The sequence below is a fragment of the Lissotriton helveticus genome, chromosome 9 (assembly GCF_964261635.1).
Source record: "Lissotriton helveticus chromosome 9, aLisHel1.1, whole genome shotgun sequence".
NCBI classification, from domain to species: domain Eukaryota; kingdom Metazoa; phylum Chordata; class Amphibia; order Caudata; family Salamandridae; genus Lissotriton; species Lissotriton helveticus.
Genome location: NC_136070.1, coordinates 1,011,228,232 through 1,011,246,872, shown reverse-complemented (window position 1 = coordinate 1,011,246,872; position 18,641 = coordinate 1,011,228,232).

The following is an 18,641-nucleotide window of genomic DNA, read 5'->3' as shown; positions in this document are numbered from 1 at the left end:
ACGGTCAGTCTCAATTGCGTTCTATTGTACAGCTTGGCTGGACGTTACAAAATCTGCGTTCAGGCTATGTGCCTTGGCGTTTAATCAACACAACGTCACTTTTCAATATCTTTAACCTTACTGATAAACAAATCAGTATGGCCCAGAAGGGTGCTGATTATACAATCCTGAGCATTGAGAAACTCGAAAGATTACCAGTGACAATGTCAGAACGACCTGTCAGTGAATGGATAATACATGGGATAATTAATATTCCAATCTCAACCTTCAGGTTTCAATACTGCCAAAAATATATACAGGCTGGCATGTACGAAAAATTGGGAAAAGGGTACATTAAAACAACATGGAACCTGCCCTATTCACATGCATGTGTCAGTAATAAAGGACAGAAAGTGTTTCTTAGTGGCGATAATTGTGCGATGTCACTAAGCGGTACACTTCTGTGTAACGGAATTAGATTGCATGGAGCCTGTGAAGGGAACTCAAATAACTTTTCATGTCACCAGCTAGGCACACCTGCTACAGAGATAGAACCATTCTTTCAAAGCTCTATAATGGGAGTTACATTCTAATTGTGGACCGCAGATGCTGTAGTCTTATGCCCGGGACTCCTTATCTCGGAGCTACGACTGCGAAGGTCAAGTGCTGTGGATGCTTTTTGTCCCCAGCTCCTTTCCAGACAGGGAGGCAAGGGCATGGCCCAACTTGAAAATTACTTCTATTCGAATAGATACTTTAAGCAGAATGAAAACAGTGCTTCTTCAGACGCCGACAAGGCTCACGTCATCAAAAGAAACGTATGATCTCCTAGTCGCAAGGACGACTGCAGAGATACATTCATTGTTATCGACTAATTCCCCCATACATTTCGCAGAAATCCTGAATGAAATCTTAAATATTTCTGATACCAGTGGAGTCTCAAAAGTATTTAAGACAGTATTTTCGATGGCATTAACACCATTCAAAGCCATACTGGGTATTTTTCCAGATTTCGTCCATTCGATTTTTGGCGGACTTCCCCTCATTTTAGGACTAATTGCAGGAATCCTATTCTTAGTCCTTATATTTCGTTATGGCAAACCATGTCACAGACAAAACACCTGCGACAAGGGAAGAAACAATCCTAGCCATTGGATACCGGGACCGGATATCAAAAATCCTGGGACTATCCCGGCTTAGAGACCTGAACATGACTTGGTTTCTTTCATTTCGACCAATGTGGCATCGATGTGTTTTACCTGTATTAAGGTGCCTGCTATGCGGAGAAGAATGCGTGTTAGACACCTGTCTGACGCTACAATTGGATGCGCCAATGGATGCAGAAACATTGTTGAGTCCAACAAAGGCTCATGCTTTGTGCTGCCCTCAACGGCTACCAATCCTGATGACGGCATTCGTGGAAGCTTCACCACTACGATTAAGGGGTAGTGAGGTTCAAAATGAAAGCAGCATCGATCAGGTACGACCTTCTGTCAGCAATCCAAATCGGAATGTCAATGGAGACAATCATGCGCACGAATGCATGGTTACACCTATTTCCGAGTTAGTGGAACTCTCCCAGGAAGCTGTTGACAACTTTTTCGAGAGTCTAAATGATATGATGTTCTCACCAGAGCAGAAATAGAGACTTTTGAGCAAGCTCGTACACGGCGTTCCCTGAATTTGGCCTTCAACTAGAATAGCAAAATACCATGAACAATTTTCCCTCCAGTTCACGGACAGCAAATTTTTTTTCAGCAGCCCCAAAATATTTTTACGAATTTTTCGGGACACTTATTTTCTGCTTAAAGTAAGAACTATTCTTAGAGAACTAAGATTTCTACTTTTAGATAGCTTATAGACTTTAGCTGCCCGCTGGTATGTTCATCATTATTTTATTCTGTGATGGAATGGTCTCGAAACTTTTTTCTGTATTAAGAGCCATTTCATGTGTAAATTCTCATATACCATTTAGCAATGATGTATACAAATGCGTGATTACTTTAGCATTATTTCACAGCTTGAGTGCATACAATACATGTAAATGCTTTTTTTTTTCCCATATATTTGATAATTTCAAAATGCATTTATGTATTTTGGGGTGGTAAGGTATACACGATACTCTACAGTATGTTTTACTATGCATAGATTAGTAAATATGTCCATAGTTAGCGTGGAGTGGGTGTGATGTATTCCTATAGGTTCTGTATCGATCCCCCTATTCCTGACCCTATTCTGGTTAACAAACTAACAAGTTAACTAGCAGCCATCCCATGAGGCAGAAAACCCCCATGATGCAGGAACCGTTATCTGATAAAGCCACACTACGGCACAGGAGCGTGTTATCTGATTAGGTCATAACGCTTGCCATCTAATTAGACAAGCGATATTCCTCCAGCCCCTGATAAGGCATACGGAGTTCTCAAAACAAATCAAACCTATGACAACCTGGGAAAAACCCTGCGGCCATTGTTTTGATTTCACCGAGAACTTCAGCAAAATAATGTGCTAACGACCTGGTCGTATGACATCCTTATTGACGTATCTATGTCCATCCTTACGTCAATCTCGGCACCTTAAAGGTATAAATATTACCGATATTGCCCTATGCAAACACACGCGGTGGTGACGAGATCGGAGCAGCCAGACTTGCCGAAGCCCAGAGCAGAGCAGACCCCGCTGGCGCAGCCCCGCCTTTCCTGACGCGCTGAGAACGAGACGCTGCTTTCTCCTGCCGAGAAATCCAGCTCTGGCGCTTCCGGGTAGCCCTCGCAGGCAGCCTGGAATATCGAGACCAGAGACGAGAGATACCATCCCTCATCCATCCTAGATTCCAGGTACAGAACTGAATAACCCCTCACAGAGAATTCTTTAGTCAGTCACTTGGCAAAACAAACTTAACTTAAACTGTAACTTTCTATTCCCGCCCACGCATTAGACTTAGGTCAGGTACACGGGGTAGGCGTAGTTAGAAACACCAGTTGAGTACGATTAGTCAAATGTATATGTGTATGTAATATATCTTATTCATTTTAAACCTTCATATGGCTTAGAAACCATATCAATGTTTTTACAGTATTATTTTATACTTCTGCTTTTAATGTATGCACTTTACTTAACCATAAGTATTGCAATAATATCGATCCATTTCTCTTGTATGAGAAAAGAGACTGATCAATAAATAACATCTTTTATTGAACACGCCCGTCTCTTCCTTTTCTCTACAATCTGATGAGACTAAGAATGCACGTACTGACTGAGTAAAATAAATTGCCTTTTGTTTTCACACGACTCTCGAGATACACTCTTGATTAGGGGAGAGCAAAGTTGTCATGTTCTATGGTTGTCAGAAACTAAATCCCTTCTTGTCTATCCAGGGAGGTTCAACTCCTCCTTGCCTATTCGAGAAAGTTGCTAGTGAACTCTGAGCTAGCTGGCAAACCCAAAACTTTAAGTCTAATATCGACCGTAGTAGACCTAGTTAACGTCTGGTCTAGGCCTATACTATTGACGGTATTATTCCAATGCGCAGAGCCTATTGGGATAATAGGAACTACACTACAGAAGTGGGTAGAAAATGTTGCAACTGCCCGAACCCATGCATTGAATGATGTTACGCTGATAGGAACCGGCTCATCTTCTTAAACCCGGGCGCATCTGCGACGATCCAGTACATCGCTTACTGACAGTGCAGTGCATGGCCTTTCTTTCAGATGTATTTGCGAGGATCCAGTGTGTATGAAAAATAACCACCTAGGCAATTGTATTGTCTTATCTGTACAATGACAACTAAGGGAGGCAACACATTAACAACTAAGGTAACACATTGACAACTGAGGTTCTGTTTGTTTATTAACAAATTACATATAAAAACACATATTTCATAAAAAGACTTGTTTCCATATATAGTATAGATCAAATCAGAGAATATTAATAACACAATTTCATAAAATGATACAATTAAAAACAAGAACACAACAAGTGGCACAACAATTAATTCAAATTCGACGCGCCAGCGCCTTCTTCAGGAATTGCCACGTATTACCAAGAGGAAACGTGTAATGAAATACATTCATTAAAACCATTACATCTTTAATATATCTCATGTACAAAGATTAAATCAAATCATTAATTTTTTTTTAAAAACACAGAACCCACAAGTGAACAATAAAAAGTATATTTGGTACCTCTCACTTTTAGATAGACAAGAAAGACTACTGAGGATAAGTCTTATTTTCAACAGTTTTCTTCAATGCTCATTTTAGGCCAACACTTTTATCATTTATGAAGATATGAAAACGAATGCACAATTGGTTAAATGTAATTAAAATCCAGAAAATAGGTCACTATGTATATCCATTATATAAATACTGCGATCAGTAGAGGTGCATTAATCATGTTAATCGCATTAAATTAAAACCTATCTAGAATGTAGCAAGACTTAAAAAGATTAAATTACTTACTTAAGACACTTTTCAAAGGTTTACTTTTTCCTTATGGATATAGTGATTAAGTTATCTGTAGAAAGATAAAGTATTTTTAGAGTCAGCAAAATCCCATCATTTAAAAGGACCTTAATGCATTCAAGGCGGGTCTATTATCAAGCTTTATGTAATACTTACACTAATTTGATAATAAGTTCTTCCTAGTATCTTATTTTCTGAAAATAGTGAGCTGTTAGTGAGCTGTTAATCTTCACAAGGATTGGTAAAACATATCCAATACACTTCTTATATTCGATGAAGCCAATGTCGCTTGTCACAAGTAATCGTCTTTTTATTTTATTTCTAAATAACAAAAATATCGAAAATAGATAAATAAACACATATCTCAAGTCTTCTGGAGCCAGCAAATATATAGCGGAGGCCCACATTGACGATGTAGATTTCATAGTGCCGTAAAAACAATATTCCAATATATTGAAACGACAGCTAGTGTCTTCTGGAATCTATAATGCAAATTGGAACACGGGCCTATGGACTCAAACATATTTTTAAAGGGGAGAATCAACGGAAGGCCTGTGATAGGACGCCAATCCAAATATCTCATCACTTTACATCTAGAACATAGTGTGCTCTTAACTAGCCACACGTATACCTAGTATATAAAACTGCGATCTGATAATGGCTAACAAACGAAATTCTACTTTTAAATAAAGGCAGCAAATTTACCTCGTATATTTAGACGGCAAAATTGGATTTTCCGATATCTGAGAAGTTATTAGGACACGAGGCTGTGTATCAATACAGAAAATTAAATTAAAAGATAGCTTGCAATGCAAGCCTCGTATCAATGTCTATGTTTTTTATACAAGGAGGACAGCGATTACCTAATATGTAAAGAATCGAAAACCGCAGACTTCTGACATGCCAATAGTTATCAAGGGGACAAGACTGCAAGAGATAAACAAAACAAACAATAATTTCAAACAGTCGCACGAAATGTTAAAGTAAGGTACATCTATATCCATTTAGCAATTCTTATAGCTTTAGCAAAAACAAAATGACCTAAAAAATGGAATTCGTAAACCTTAGTCCACTGGTATATTGATGGGTTACGAGGCGCAAAACTGCAAAGATAAGCAGTAATTTTATGAAGTGCGAAGCTGCAAAGATATGAAGAAGGGTAATGTAAGCGGTCACATTTAAAACCAAAGATCGCCTATATAGATACCAAGCTGCGATCCGCGTTTACTTTTGATAATGCTTTGCTAGTAGAAACCAGAGGCGAACGGCGTCTTACGTCATACAGCTGCTGATGGCGGGAAGATATCAACAGACCGTTGAATTCGAGGCCCTTTAAATACTAGCCATACATTGGATGGTCCTGCCTCAGTAGGTCATGTGTTATTAACCGTGATTGGTTGACCGAAGCTTACTTAAAAAATAAACATGAAAAGGGGATTTCGGACCCGATATCTCCAAACGCGAAGAACATAACGCTAGTCACAGATGACTAAAAATCAACTACCCTTCAAAGAAATGGGTGAATATATTTGCGGTTAGTGAAATGGATACTATAAACTAAGGAAATATGAAAGTTAAAAACCACTCGATCTTAAAATCGAGTAAGAATATATTTCTCCTTAACGCATCAAGGTCGATTCGTGATGACTAAAGATAGAAAAAAGGAAAAACCGAGCAAGTAGCAGAATAACTAGTAGGGGGGTAAATAATATTCTGAAAATGATACGACTAGGGAATCTGTTATGATGCAGATAGAAATCGTAAAGCAAACAACTAGCTATTTGCTAGTATGCATATAGTTATGCGGCGATATAGAAATACTCGCAGCTCAAGAGAACATCAAATGGGAGAGTAATATATCGTGGTCTCTAGCTAGTATATCATCATTATGGGCAAAAAAATGTATATAATCTCAGCACAGTAACTCATTTTCCTATTTGTATTCAGATGTTATAAATTAAATATTACCAGGTATTCACTACGAAGATATTAAATGATAGCGTTTCCCCATGGGATTTCGCTGTTTAAACCATTTTTAAAAGTGTTTAAAGAAAAAATCAAAAAAACTCCTGTTTCTTTCTAACTTGCATTCCACCTTTGGCATCTAAAATGTTAATTTTTTCCTGTATACGCCATTTGAGGTCATCTGGTTCATAATTATGTTCAATGAAATGTTTCACCATTGGTGACAGTAGTTTTTTCGTTCTTATGGCGGAACGATGTTCCGTCAACCGAACTTGAATTGACCTTGAAGTTTCACCAACGTATCCTAGTAGGCAGGGACATTGAATAAAATAAACAATATTAGATGTCCTACACTTCCACATTTGACTAGCCTTCGTGGTAAAGCCGTTATGGGTAAATACTTCCCCATTGAGAATGGTACAACAAGATTTACATGAATAGCATGGCACTGTACCTCTAATCGGTTGATTAGTATCAATCGATTTCTGTAGGAAATTCTGTTGCCTGCGTGGATCATTAAACCGTGAATGAACAATTTGATCTTTAATATTCCTATTGCGCCGATGAGCAAATAATGGTTTAGCCAGTTTTTGATCCTTGGTGCAATTACTGTTTAGAATATGCCAATTTGAATTGACAATTTGCTTAACTTTGGCATCCAAAGTTGAGTGTTTAGTAATGCATACTAATTGCTTATTATCCTTAACAGTTTTTGGTCTCAAGAGACAGTCTCTATCGATGAATCTAGCCCTTTTGTAAGAGTCCCTCACCAACCGGTGAGGGTATCCTCTCTCTAAAAATGTAATTCTCATTACCGCAGCCTGTTTGTCAAAATCACAGAGACTAGAACAATTTGCGAGGATCCAGTACATCACTTGGCGACTGTGCAACAACGCATCGCCCCTTTGCTGCTCGCATATCTGATCCATCGATGATGCAACAAAGTACTTTGCAGCAGACTAGCGCTCCATCATGGTCAGTCAGACCTTTTAGATTCGTCTTAGTATAGTGTGAGCAGATATACCCATTTGGGGCTTTAAGCTTTTAAGCACTAAGGGGTCCATTACGATGTCGGGCGGTTTGCCTCCGCCAGGCTGGCGGTGGGCACCGCTGTCCTGGCGGAGGCAAACCGCCCGACTTCGCAAGCCCAAATCCCCTCCGCCAGATTAGGATGGCGGAGGGGAAGGTGGCGGTGAAAAACACCGCCCGCCTGTTTTCCGCCCCGGTCGCCTTGCGGCCGGGGCGGAAAACCTGTAACATGGTGGCGGTGTCTGTAAGACACCGCCCGCCATATTACAATGGGCTGTGAGGCAAGCCTTTCCGTGGTGGCAATGCCGCCACGGAAAGGCAGGCGGTCTTCACTCTGGGGCCCCCTGCGGGCCCCCAGAGTGAAGGACAGTAGGGGGGTGCACACGGGGGGGGTACCTGTGGTACCCCCCTGCATTTGCATAATGAAAGCGGCAGGCACCGCGCGGTGCCTGCCGCTTTCATTATGCAAATGGTGAAAAGCATTTTCAGCATTGTGGCGGGCGGTGCAGAGAGCACCGCCCGCCACAATGCTGTAAATACAGGATGTGCCCGCCACTGTGGCGGGCACATCCTAATCTCACCCCCGGGACCCCCGCCCTTATGGCGGGCGGTCCCATTCCCCACTATGGTGACGGGCGGACAAAGTCCGCCCGTCATCATAAAGACCCCCTAAATGTTCATGTAATCTTTCAAAATTCATTACTCCGGTTCTACTTGTTGAATTGTTTTAATTTTGGTCTTGCTTTTTTGTTTCTAAAAATATCAGCTATTGCTCTAAGTTGGTGTGGAATCTTTTTGTGGTGTTTTCAGAGTGTTATTGTTTGAAGTGTTTCACAAGTTATTTGCCCAGATTCACTGTATGTTGAGGGGATGCAGCACTTGGACCTGGTTTTACATAGCATGAACTCGAGATTCATAGGGGCATATTTACAATAAAATATTGGGGCGTGGAGCTGCACCAAATTTGGGTGTGCCACGCTCCGACATTTTCAAAGTGCTGAGGTACTCCATATTCACAAGAATACTGTATTTCCGCTGGCGCAAGAAAAGCTGCCTACTGCCAGCCCAGGTACCCTGCCGCCATGAAGCAATGGGTGCCTGCACTGCAGGGACGATTGTTTATGTACAGGAAGGAACTCCATTCTGCACATAAACAATCAACAATGGTGATTTGCACCTACTATGTGTGCTGCAGAATGCAGTACACATGGAAAGAGTAAAAAACAAAACAAGGAGAAATTAATAATTTCTCCACATTGCACCATTTGAATGCCTGGCATTCCACAGTGTACGTTTTTGGCACGTTTTTGGCACTGCCTCTGCCTTGTAAATCTGGAGCAGTGTCAAAAAGCAATGTGGTGGAACGCCCACACCAACACTCATTGCAAGCACCTTTGCAGCAGAGGACTGCAGCGTCAAAGGGCATATTTACAGTGTGGCGTTCAGCCATGTAAAGTGGCTTAGCGCCGCCTTGTGAATACGGAAAATGGTGCTTTGTCACTGGAACATCAAAAAAGTGACGATCCAGTGACAGTGAGGGCATATAAACATGCCGCATAGTTTGTCCTATGATATGTGGAACAGCAGTATTTGTGTGTCCTCCCCCACCCCCTGTGTTGCCCTCCTTTTTTTCCTGTGTCTGCCTTCCCATCAATACTTTTTCCCTCATTTGTTATGTCACTTATGTCCGAGGCTAAGTTCAATGTCTCTAGCTTGCAATTTTCATAGTGGTGACAATGTAAATAAAGTGGCTCTCTAGTACTGAAATTACACCGGGGCTTATAGGCTGACCCTGTGCAGACCTGCTTTTAGTTGTGGGCTCAATTTGTGTGGTCCCATCCAGTAGTGCAGCTTTGATTTTGGTGAATGCTTCCTCTTCGGTGTCTGTCCACTTTCATGGGGTTTCTTTTTTTGTTAGGCTCCGTAGGGGTTCAGTAATGGTGGCAAGGTTCGGGATGAACCTGGTACAGTATTGGGCCATGGCCAAGAAGCTTCTCACTTCCGATGCTGTTGTAGGGGCTGTGGCATGTTTGATCGCATGAGACTTTCTGGGGTCCACCTGAACTCCATCGGAGTTGAAGACGTAACCAAAGAACTCTATAGATTTTTGGAAGAATTTGCATTTGTCCTTGTGCAGGGTCACCCCATGTTCTGCTAGCCTTCTAAGTCTGGCTTTCAATCTCTGATGATGTTCTTCACTGGTTTTTGAGTGTATTAGAATATCGCCGCTGACGTTTAGTACCCCTTGTAGGCCGGACAGTATTTCCTTTATAGTATTTTGAAATATTTCGGCTGCTGACGATATTTCGAAATTTAACTCTTGTACCTTCTTAAGCCTAGATGAGTCGAGAATGTTATTATATATCTACATTCTTCTGCAAGCCTTAGTTGGTGGTATCCAGCATTAAGATCTAGTTTCGAGAACCACTGTGCTCCATTTAAGTCTGTCAGTATGTCGTCTACTGTGGGTGTAATGTGTCTTTCTCTTCTTATCGCTTTGTTTGGCATCCCCATGTCTATGCAGATCCTTATCTTTCCTGGCTGTCGGGGGTTTTCTGCTATCACCATGGGTGACACCCACGGTGTCAGGCCAGTCATTTTTTCAATGACCCCTTGCTTTTCTAGTTGGGCTAGTTCTTGTTCGACTGCTGTTCTCAAATGAAATGGAATTCTTCGGTGCTTTAGAGCAACTGGTTGTATGGCCTTGTCAATGTGTAGTTTTACGGGCTGTCGTTTGATTGTCCCTAGCCCTTCAAACAATGACGGGAACAGCTGTAGGATATCTTCAGTCTGGAGTACTTTGACGGCGTTGGCAAATGCAATGAGGTTAAGATCCTCTGAGGTGTGGCTCTCGACTAGGAGGTCAGCTTCCTTGTCGACGACGTGAAATGTTGTCATGATTTCCTTGTCCTCTTCCTTGACCTGTACCATCATTTTGCCTCGCAGGAGAAGTGGTGTTTGGCTGCAATATGTTAAGATCCGGACCTTGGATGGCGTTAGTTTCGGCCTATGGTTAAGACTTTTGTAGTGCTGTATGCCCATCACATTTACCGTGGCGCCAGTGTCTATTACTCCAGTGACCGACGAACCATCAATTTGAATCTGGCATTTTGGCTGGGGTCTCCGCCTTCTCTTCAGGTCTTTTGTGAAAGACACGAAGTAGCATTCGTCGTCCTCTTCAGTGGAGGAGTCATCCAGGCGTGTGTAGCGATGGCGTCGGGTCGTCGTCGTCGGCTGTAATTGCTGAGTGTCATCAATGGCTAACTGTCTGACCGCCCCAGTGACTGTCTTTTTTCCGGATGGGTTTCTCCCACGGAATCCTCCTCGGCATACGCTTGCAAAATGATTTGTCACTCCACACTTGGAGCAAGTCTTCCCTTCCGCAGGACAGCCATCTTGGTTGTGTTCTTCTCTTCTTTCTGTTTTTATGTTGGTCCTAGCATCCGCGTGTTGATTCAGGACGGCCTCCATTGCTGTGGATCGGGCATCGGATAGTTCATGTGATCGTGCCAGTATTAATATCTCATCTAACATGATGCGTGGTTAACGCAATATTAGCGTTCTCAGCGTTTTGTTTCGGCATCCTTGAATGAGCTGCGCAGTGACTTCTTTTGTCTGGTCATCCTCGGTACACGTGCTCGCCAGTTCTCTCAGACGGGCATGGAATGCATCCATCGTCTCTCCTTCTCTTTGCCTCGACTGGCGGAATTTAAATCGTTCATAGTGCGGGTTGAGCTTGGGGTCAAAGTGTGCATTGAGTGCTCGCACAGCAGCATCATAATCATTTGCGGTTCCAGTATTTGGGAGGTGAGTAAACAGCTTGTAAATCTCAGTCCCTCCAAAGTGCAACAACAGCGACCTTTTGACCTCATTGTCCTTTTCCCGGGTGGCTATGAAGTAGTTGTTTAGTTGCCCAACCCACACTGCCCATCTCGGTGCCGCTGTCGCAGGGTCGATTAGCTCACTGAAAGGCGGCAAATCTTGAATTTGGGAATGGGCTGATGGCAACGCTGGTGGCCCTGCCGGTTGTGCTGGGGGCACTACTTGTTGCTGGTTCCCCGCTACGGCATTTGGCTGGTTCGACATTGTGGTGTGTCTTTATTTGCATTTTCGCTACCTGGTGCTCTTGCCACGCAACTGTTTTGTGATTAGGCTCTTGGTTTTGCCAAGGCTTATTGCATGTTCTTATTTTTGGTTTTGCCAGTGTTTGTTTCTTTGTTTGTTTGGTGCGCTGAGTTTCCTTTGCTCTTAGGGGCACTCCGGGGCTTCCATGCGCTTGTGTTCCCTATTGCTTGTGTCAGCGTAGGGTTCTCCCTTCTGCCCCTCCCGTCAGGCTTCCTCGTGCTCTTTCTCTCGCTGGGCCTCGCTGGGTCTGCGCATGCGCGCCTATTTCAGCCGGCAGCTGGGCCATCAGATGACACGGGATCACTGCTGGTGCTCACGTCTCTGCCGCTTACCGCGCCGGTGTCCCCATGCAGCTCCTGCCTCACGCTGCTCACCGGTGCAGTCGATGACGCCGTCGAGGGCCTCGGCTTGAGCGGTGCTCACGGCGCTGGACGCCTCCTGTCGCGCCGGTCCTTCGTCTGCCGCAATGCCTCGTCAGAGGTACAGGTAGCACAAGTCTCATTTCTTCTTTTGGGGGGGGGAAGGATTATAGCAATCCCATCCTCGTCGCCAGTGTCAGGGCCCAAGAACTGGGTAATGAACAAAGGGCTATTTCATAGAGGCACACAGACACGATAGTAGGCTAGTCAGACCGGAAGTCCCGAGCGACCCCGGCCCATTTATTTATAGCCTTCTGGCCACGCCTGACCAGAAGGTGATACAATGGTGCACGTGTTTCCGGCCATGACCGGGGCTTGGGGAGAACTACTAGAGCGCTACACAAGGGTGCCTGCATTGTAAGCATGATTGTTTTGTGCAGGAAAGGGCACCTTCCTGGACAAAAACACTCCCCTAAGGCATTTACCTCTTTCTATGTGTGCTGTAGAATGCAGCACACATAGGATGAAGAAAAAACGAGGGGAGATGAAGATATTTCTCCCAGGTACGCCTCCCCTGGGAAGGAGTAGCATTGTGGCGCATTTCCAGGTCTAGCATTAATGGCAAAAATGGGAATGTGTCAAAATACATGGGGTTTGTGTCTGAATACCTATGCACCACCTATGGATTGCCCAAAGGCATCCGGCAGGGCCCTTTACACGCCTGTACTCGAACCTGATTTCCCAGTTGAAAGTGGGCACCTCTGGCCTTTAGGCTCGATCTTGAAAACTGCATTTATGCTTTGCAATTTTTCAACGGTGCTGGGAAATATCATTTTTGCTGACTGACCAGTGTAAAATAACATTTACATTGTCTTATATTTGCACACTAGTCAATTTGAAGTCCTAGGCAGAAAGCCTTTTAACGGCCCCTTCAAGAAATTAGGTCACTTATGCTTGTGGTGTCCCAGGTGCCCCTCTAGAATCACTTAGTCACAAGATTGTAAGAAGATGTGAACCTTGGGGGCTCGCGTGCCTTTTCAAAAAGTTCAACAGCTTCACCAAATTTGATGCTGCCATTTTAAAACACACATTGGCAAAGCCAACGGGTCTCCCCTTTGGAACCTGCAGCCTTTGTCAGTGCTGTAGAGCATCGACAAGATGCTGTCCAGCATGTACAAAAAGTCAAAAAGGGTCTATAGTGTAATATTTTGTCGAAATGCGCATGCATGATGCAGGGCTTTAAGTGGGCTGGGTCTTGCCGGTGCTCAGCACCGGCTGTTTTTAAAAGCAGATGCCGAGACGGGTCACCATCGGGATCTCCCTTTCTGCCCTCCCCATGAAAAAAATAAATCATACCTTTACAGCAGTACCACCCTTCACTGCCTTTGATGTAACTTCAAATGGACTCGTTATAGCTCTTTCACAGTCCCACCATTTCAGAACTGTAGCATGTTCAATATTATATACTGCGAAGGCATGGTTGTTGCTTATTTATCTTATGCAACTAACAGCGTTGACAAAGCCAATGGCACTGGCTTGCTGTGATTGTAATGTTACTTGCTGTATCATATCTCTGGATGTAATGACCAAAGCAGCAAATACCAGTTCACCTAATGTGCGTTTAAGCCACACCCTTAATGACTTCGTCCACGTCCACAGAGACACTCCAGTTTTTTTAATCCCACGTAAAGCCCTGATGATGAGGTATGCACGAGGTATGCACGTGTGCGTTTTCATGAATGCCCTTGCCTACAAAATGGCAGAGGTGCCATTTTTTGGTATTTACCAACTCAGGGATGGATCGGTAATTAAAAAATAATATAGAAATAGCGTGAATGCGCTTTCGTTAAGGCGGAGGGGCCAGCAACAATTTGTTACCTGGTCCTCCCAAACATGATAAAATGTATTTAAATAAAAAATGGTGTTCGAGATCATTATCACAGGCATGCATCAGGCATGTTCTTAAGGTAGCAACAGTGCCGACATTGACGAAATGAAAGATTATTATGACGTTTATCGAAGTCGGTGAAGTGAGGCCTCGTGCGCATCCTGGCGGTCTCCTTAACCACAGACAACGTCACCTCGCTGCTGCCGGCGGGAAAGAGGGTCGCTGAAGGGAAAATCAATAGCAGCTTGTATGTTTCACCTTCCCTTTTAACCACGCATCCTTTCAAATGCACGTTCCAAACCGCGCCGGAGATATCAGCAAACGCCGGCAGCTATCGAATTCATGAGCTCATGCATCCTTTGGGTTCAAAAACACAAACATATGCCTCGAGGGCTCTGTGTAGGTTGCCCCCGGGCGTGTTTGTCGCTCAGTCACTGCTAGCCATGAGTTTGCACTGATACCCCTGGGATTTCACTGGTAGCCCTGGGTTTGCACTGCTGGCCCTGGGTTTGCACTGATAGCCCTGTGATTTCACTGGTAGCCTTGGGTTTGATTGGTGTGCTGTCTCTGCCATATCTGAGGCCAGGACATTTTGCTTTCAGAACTCTCGGGTTTCCCTGGTCCAAGCGTGACTCAGTAGCTCATCCACTCTAGGGGGTCCATTAGAATGACGGGCGGATTTTGTCCGCCTGTCATCCTAGAGGGGATTGGGACCGCCCGCCATAAGGGCGGGGGTCCCGTGGGGGGTATTATTATGTGCCCGCCACACTGGCGGGCACATCCTGCATTTTTAGCATTGTGGCGGGCGATGCTCTCAGCACCGCCCGCCACAATGCTAAAAATGCATTTCAGCATTTGCATAAACAAAGCGGCAGGCACCGCGCAGTGCCTGCCGCTTTGTTTATGCAAATGAAGGGGGGTACCACAGGTACCCCCCGTGTGCACCCCCCACCCCTTCTTCACTCTGGGAGCCCGCAGGGGGCCCCCAGAGTGAAGACCGCATGCCTTTCGGAAAGGCATGTCTGGAAGCCCATGCTAATATGGCTGGCGGTGTCTATGAGACACTGCCACCATATTAAACATTTTCCGCCCCGGTCGCAAGGCGACCGGGGCGTAAAAGCGGCGGACGGTCTCTCCGTCCGCCGCGGTCCCCCCGCCATACTAATATGGCGGGGGTGAATTCGGGAAACGATGTCGGGCGGATTGCCTCCGCCAGGCCGCCGGTGGCTACCGCCAGCCTGGCGGAGGCAATCCGCCCAACATCGTAATGGGCCCCCAAGTATTTGCTTTGGATTCTCTGAATTGTAGTCCTCTTTATTTCACTATAAAATCAAGACTACAAGTCCCAGACTGGAAATTAAAAGCCAAACTAAGGGGGTCATTAGCCGCCCGTCATCCTACCGGTGAAAGGGACTGCCCGACATAAGGGCGGGGGTCCCGTGGGTGCATTAGGATGCGCCCACCACAGTGGCAGGCGCATCCTGCATTCCTACCATTGTGGCAGGCGGTGGACTCAGCACTGCCCGCCACAATGGCAGGAAGGCATGCTGTGCACTTCCATGCACAGCATGGCAGGCACAGCGCGGTGCCTGCCATGCTGTGCATGGAACTGCTGGGGTACCATAGGTACCCCCCATGTGCACCCCCCCACCCCCCCGGAGTCGACGGGGGCCCGCATCGGGCCCCCAAAGCACCGCATACCTTGGCATCTGAAAAAGCCCTTTGTAATATGGCTGGCGGTGTCTGATAGAAACCGCCACCATATAAACCCTTTTCTGCCCCGGTCGCAAGGTGACCGGGGCGGAAAAGTGGAGGACGTTCTTTCCGTCCGCCACTGACCCCTCAGCCATACTAATATGGCGGGGGGTCATTCCGGCTAGGATGGTGGGCAGATCGCCCCCGCCAGGCCGGCGGTGGTTTCCGCCGGCCTGGCAGGGGCGATCCGCCCGCCATCCTAATGGGGGCCTAAATGAGTTACTCACACATGGGGGGTCATTAGGATGACATCCTACTGGTGAAAGAGTCTGCCCTCCATAAGGGCTGGGGTCCCATGGCTAGCATTAGAATGCGCCCGCCACAGTGGCGGGCGCATCCTGCATTCCTACCATTGTGGCGGGCGGTGCACTCAGCACCGCCAGCCACAATGGCAGGAAGGCATGCTGTGCACTTCCATGCACAGCATGGCAGGCACCACGTGGTACCTGCCATGCTGTGCATGGAACTGCTGGGGGGTACCATATGTACCCCCAATGTGCACCCCCCACCCCCCGGAGTCCATGGGGGCCCCCAAAGCAGACTCCGCATGCCTTTCCGTGGCAGCATTGCCGCCACAGAAAGGCATCTGAAAAAGTCCATTGTAATATGGCTGGCGGTGACTGATAGACACCGCCACCATATAAACCCTTTTCCGCCCCAGTCGCAAGGCGACCGGGCGGAAAATCGACAGACAGTCTTTCCGTCTGCCGCGGACTCCCCAGCCATACTAATATGGCGTGGGGTCATTCCGGCTAGGATGCTGGGCGGATGGCCCCCGCCAGGCCGGCGGTGACTACCGCCGGACTGGCGCGGGCGATCCGCCCGCCATCCTAATGGAGGCCATGGACTTAAGAGAAAATGACACACAGTGCTGGGCACTGCTAGCAATGGTGCTTCTATGATGGGGTGCCTCTCAACATTTTCATGTGTAATAGCATGAGCTAAATGCTCAAATCTCTAAAATAATAATTACACAGCACAGCAAAACACACCCACAAACCAAAACAGTGACAATAGCAGAACCCAAACACAACACAAACCAATATGACAACACATCACAAAATACCACCAAATCTAGCATCAGCACAACTCATCATAGAAAAAATGCAATGATAGAACAAAATAATATTTCTGTGATGTGTTGTATTTTGTGTTGATGATAGTGTGTTGTGTTAGTGTAGTGTGTTTTGTAGTGGTGTTAGGTTGTGTAGGGTTCTTCTCTTAATATGTTTTGTTGGTGGGTTGTTTTGGTGTGTTTCACGTCATTATAATGTTTAGTTGATGCGTTAAGATTTTGTTATGTTGTGTTGTTGTGCTGCTTTTTAGTTTTATATTGTGTTAGTGACTTACTATACGTTATTCTGTTAGTGTCTTGGTGTATTATTTTAATGTTAGTGTTATGTTGTAATAATGTGTTTCTCTGTTGTTTTTTATATTGTGTTGTGTTTTGTGCTTGCACCTTTTTGTGTGCTGTGTAGACATAGTGTTTTATACCTGGATATGTTGTTAGCTGTTGCTGTGCTTTTTTGCAGCTGAAATGTATTTTGCGAGGTTTTTATTGTATTGTGTTTGTGGTGAGGTTTCCTTGTTTTTAGTTGTTTTGATGAGGTGAATAATTGTGTTGTGCTCTTATGTTTTTGTGTTATGTTGAGTTGTGTCACTGCGTTGTGCTCTAAAGCTAGTGTTTCAATGTTTATTTAGAGTGGTGTACTTTTCCTTTTTGTGTGCTTTTGCTTTTAAGTTGTGCTGTGTTTTAGTATAGTTGTAATATTATGGTTCTGCCATTGTAATGTTTTCATATGCTATTGTGGCACTGAGTTGTTGAATTTTTGTATCATAAAAGCTTCCCTGCTGCTAAGCGTGCAAAAAAACAAGCTTGTTTCACAGTAAAGCGAACGTAAACCGATTTAAGGATAAGTGTTAAAAGCTGTTTGCATCAATGAGTCATTTTCCACTAAATCGTGACCGAAAATGCACTTAGGGACATATTACCAACAAGTAGCGATAATTATCGCTAAATAGGCTTAGCAACGATTTTTTTATCGCTGCCTATCGCTGGATATGTTAGCGGAGAAAACAGGCTATTAGCAACGTTTTTCTCCATTGTGCTAAAATATCCAGCGATAGCGGCGAAATGCGTGAATATCGCAGAGAATACAGCGATATACACGCATTAGCAACGAAATACTCTTAGCCATGTTATCCACCTCCCATTGTATAACTTGGCTAAGAACTGGTCTGAGCAGGCATTGGGTTTTGGCGATAGCGGGAATATTTCCTTCGCTACGCCTGCTTTGCTAATAGGCGATAGCGACGTTAGCGACTGCTTTCAGTTGCTAACAGGTTGGGTACGCCCACTTTTAATGTCATTAGCGATAAATATCGCTAACATGCAAAGCGGGCCCAAACCGCTCGCTATCGCCTAAAAGCTGTCGCTAACATCAGTTAGCGACAGCTTGCTAATAGGGCGATAGAATTACTGCCGCCTAGCGGCCGAAAACGGCCGCTAAACCGGCGATAATTGCCTATCGCCACCCTTGGTAATATGCCCCTTAGCTCCCAGATTTGAATGTTATCTTCTGGTCAAAGGTGTGAATCACCTTAAAATAATAGCACTGTGTGTAACCTGCAGATCACAGGTTTGTATTCTAGTAACATTTCTCATTTGGTTGATGTGTTTGTTGCAGTTGTATTTGTATTGCTTCCAGGTCACAGGTTCCAATCTTTGTAAATGAGGTCCGAGCCAGGTGCCCATTACAAACACTACCATGTAACATGCAAGTGATGCTTTGAGTCTATGCAATTTTAGTTCGTTCTTTCACTTTTGAGGTTAATTAGAACCAATCATCATGTTTTCAAAAACTATTTCTTGTATCTTCTACAAACAATGATCATATTTTATAAGTCTTTATTAGGTTTCATCAAGTTGAATGTGCAATATTACATGCAGTACATCAGTAACTTTTTGAGTGAAATTCACATCAGCCAAATTAGGTGCAATACAGTACAAATAACTGTGTTGAATAGTTGTTAGTTTTCTTGGTTTTCTTACACACAGAACCTAAAACATCTTGA